The following is a 4,337-nucleotide window of genomic DNA, read 5'->3' on the forward strand; positions in this document are numbered from 1 at the left end:
TGTAATAAATAATATTACATTACCAAGTATTTATGGTAGAAAGAATTTGTTCTTTAAAGGGGTAATGGTTATATCCATGTGCGCTACAGAGACATTATTACACACCCACTATATTAAGGTCTTTAAAGTTCTGAAATGACAGACATGCATAAATGTAACATGACAGAAATTATGGATATTAGTTTTATTTTCTATAAGCAGTTGGTCACGAAATGTTTCTTACCGTCTTCAGATAAACTGAGGTGAAGCTGTGTACCCAACAGCAACAACACAAACACTGGAGAGATAAGAGAAGGGAATTTGTCAAAATGTAAATATTATTTCTAATGTTTGTTTTATTTTGAGTTGAGCAGTTTACCACTCATAACTTAACAGTTCCTTCTCATCAGGTAATGAAAACTGTTTATTTGTTACAAACATCAGTCATCAATTGAACATTATTTCACTATAAGTGAATTTTAAACATTAATTACAGAGTCAAACTGTCTCAGTACTCACACTGTCTGAAGCAGAGAGCTGGAGTCTTCATGTTGTCTTGCTGCCGTCTGAGCATCAGAGTGAAAAACAGCAGACGTAAAATGTAGGTGGGATCTTCCTCTTCCTCTGTGCATGACGGTAAATGTAGGTGCAAGATCTTCTGCAGAAGCCATGACTACTGGCATCCCTCGCTTTGCTCCTGCTCCCATTCTGCTCTGTCACATGATGCATCAGCTTCTTTTGCGACTTCCCAAAACTTTGGTCTGTGTGTCCTTGTGACCCATTGAACTTGTTAATTCAGTTCTTATAACAAACTGTCCTTTGCTTGCTTGCAACCAACTTCGCACAAACACCCTCTACACACCTGAAGGTCTTACTGCGTTGCCAGTCCAGAATCATTTCAAAATTGATTTTGTCACAAATTAATTTGCTTGGTCGTTTTTTTCACGTCGCACTTATCTGTACTAAAAATCTTACATCAGTAGTAGACCACATTTAGTCAAAGCTACAGCCTTTTACTAAAGGATAGTTTATCTAGTCCAGTCTGAAAAACGGATGAAGTTGTTTCAAATCATATGAAGTTTTCACGGGTGGTGGCTGACTGGAATCAAACTGAAATAATTTTGTTCAACTTGAAATTATTTAAATATAACACATTTTATTAAACCATCCTTCTTTCTGTCTATTGTGACAACAGCATACACCAGATCTACATTTTCTTCTCTGCAACCTGAAATATGAACAATCATACTGCATTATGTAACTCTTACAATATTAATAGGAACCTGTAAGCAGTTTGATGTTAGATTACTTGTTAGCTGCTGACAGACAGGGATAAAAAAAGGTAGTTTTAGAACCCGATATCCATACTGGTGTATTTGTAATCACCAATTAACCTATTGTAAACATCAACCATCTTAAAGAGATTAAATTAGCATTATAATATATAATAAAAACATGAGTTTCATCCATAGATTAGTTGGGCTCACCTTCAGAGATAAGGCACTCTGACATCTGGATGGAACCTGGTGCAGAGCTGCTGCACTCTCATATTCAAGAGCAGAGATTCAGGATGAATCAAGTCTTTTACCTTTGGAGACTTTCAATGTGACTGCTACGATTTTGTGGCGTCACATTCAACAGCTAATTCCATTGCAGTTTTCCAATTGATTTGAGATACAGGCAGACCATGCCTTCACAATCTTTTGAGGTGAAGTTTAACCTCCATGCTTTCTTGAACATCAGGATGTATGTAGATCTCTAAATTAGAGAGCCAAGTGATAGGAAGTAAACTACAAACTCAACTGTATATAGGCATAACAGAAGCAAAAGTTATGTGATTTGAGCTGGCAGACAGGAAAATATAGGCTGCAGGCCTAAAAAATTAGCCAGGCTAGGCTGACTAAACAAGCAAACAAGTCAACAAGGCACCAAAAGACATAAACTAGGTTCAACCAAAGTGCAAACAGACAAATCTTTGAGGCCTAGTTATGTTGACTTGAATAAACAAACTTACACGTCGTGACAAAAGGTCGAGGCCTGGACATAGAGGCAAAGCAAAGCATTTTCTGCAACAGCAGAAAGGGTGAGTAATATTAAAACAATGAGTCTTTTCACTATTTATAACGTTAAAGCTTCAGTAGCCAATTAGACGGACAAAGTCAAAGGTATTAATAATAAAAATAATAAATAATGCATACTTTGTTCATCCCCTTGGGGAAATTCGGTTGGTCAGCTGCCAGACTGAGTTGGTGCTACTACGGGGTTTCTGTGTCTTGTCCAAGGACACCTCAGCAAGTAGCCAGGAGGAACCGGGAATCAAACCACACACCCTTGGGTTTGTAGGCAACTGCTCAACCACCTGAGCTACTGCCGCCCCTTGGTGCGGTTGTGTAGATGTGCCCTCCACAACATCAGAAAGATCAGACCCTATCTGACAGAGAACACGACCCAACTCATTGTACAGGCATTGATCATATCTCGTCTTGACTACTACAACGCTCTGCTGATGGGGTTACTGGTATCCATGACCAAACCCCTCCAGATGACCCAAAATGCAGCAGCACGCCTCATTTTCAATCAACCAAAAAGGTCTCATGTCACACTGCTCTTTAGATCTTTGCACTGGCTTCCTCTGGCTGCAAGGATCAAGTTCAAAGCTCTGTCTCTTGCCTACAGAGTGGTTAACTCCACAGCTCCAACTTACCTCAGTTCAATCATTCAACTCGACTTAAATTTTGTTTGCTTGCCTTACTCACTTGTAAGTCGCTTTTGATAAATGTGTCTGCTAAATGACTAAATGTAAATTTAAGCAACAAGCTGTTAAAGGCAGAAACAAACAAACAAGATTAAATCAAGTAAAAAAAAAAAAAATTAAATTATTTGAGATCCGAAGTCCAGATGGTGAAACAAAGCAAGATGAGCAGCCACACAAGTGCACAAGAGAAAAGGTGGAAAGTCATAATTGTAACTAGTGACCGAGAGTTTATATAGTGTCCTTAATGACCTGGTACAGCAGAGTGAGTTGGCAGAGCCAGAGGAAAATGGAGGGAAACTGTTTAAAGGAACTAGGAGGAGCTGAGTAGAGAGGGACACAAAAAAGGTGGAGACAGGTGTGGGCATTTGTGTGCAAATTAACAAGGTACTGATGTAGAGAAACTGTTTCCTGTGTGTGTCTTATTTTAGGTAAAGTAAAACTCCTACTGATGCAGATTCAACACAAGCTTCCAGAATATACTGGTGAAAGGCACAAAGTCAATGCTCAACTGGAAGTAAACCTGTGACCTTTGGTCTTTTTCAATTTAATTATTGTTATTACAATTGCAAAATTAGTAGATCATGAAAGAAAAAGAAAAAAAAAGAAACAGAACTCATGTACAGTAGAGAATCATGAATTTTCTATTCCTGTTTTAACTAAGAAATTAGCTTCTTTAATCAACCAAGTTCATATGATCAGCATTATCCATTTCAAGTGATGGAGAAGCTCCACTGACTGCTGAAAACTGTTTTGTTTAAGCATTTTTGAAGTAGTTAAAAATGGCACCATCTGCTGGTCAGATCTCTGCATTAGATTTGGAAACTGTTAGTCAAAATAAAAGTGGACTATGCTTCTGTTTGTGGAAATGTATCCAATAAAGGCTGCATCAACAAATTAGATCATTTTAATATAGATTCTACTACTCTGAACAAGCAGAACAAGAAATGCATATGATTTTTTTGAACTGTATGTCTACATCAACCCCCTGTACTGTTTGTTTTAATACCACTTCACCTTGTGCCAAAGTGACAGACAGCATCATAATGAGAATCAGAAATATTTGTACCAACTAATTTATTTTTACTTTAGAAAGTTATTTTTTTAATGAAACACATTGCAATCATTTCTCTGAAAGCTGATTTTCATCAGCCTTCCTTACATTATACATCCTATTTACTGTCAAAAAACAACATCAAACATGTCCTTTGTACAATTTTTTTTAGTTTTGAGCTTTTTATCTTTGCGCTCCTCCAAGTTTCCCCACACACCATCACTATGGTGGAAGCATTCTTAAAATAAGCAGAATATAAAAGAAGTGGTCGGAGCAGGGACAAGTCTCTGTGAAGATTCCACAAAACAATTGACATCAACATCACGTTATGAATTGAACACAGGATTTATTAGTGAAAACTACAAAAACAGGGAAACCAAGGGAGGTGTCAACCGACAATACAAAAACAGGCAGAAACACAAAGTAACAACCAAAAAACCAACGTACAAAACAAAACCACTGCTCAATGGCAGGAAAACACTCACAGGAAAACAGGTAAAAATGTCCAGTTCAGATCAGGGGCAAAGTCCAGAGAATCCAGGGGGGGGAAGC

Source organism: Anabas testudineus, chromosome 18, assembly GCF_900324465.2.
Source record: "Anabas testudineus chromosome 18, fAnaTes1.2, whole genome shotgun sequence".
Taxonomy (NCBI): domain Eukaryota; kingdom Metazoa; phylum Chordata; class Actinopteri; order Anabantiformes; family Anabantidae; genus Anabas; species Anabas testudineus.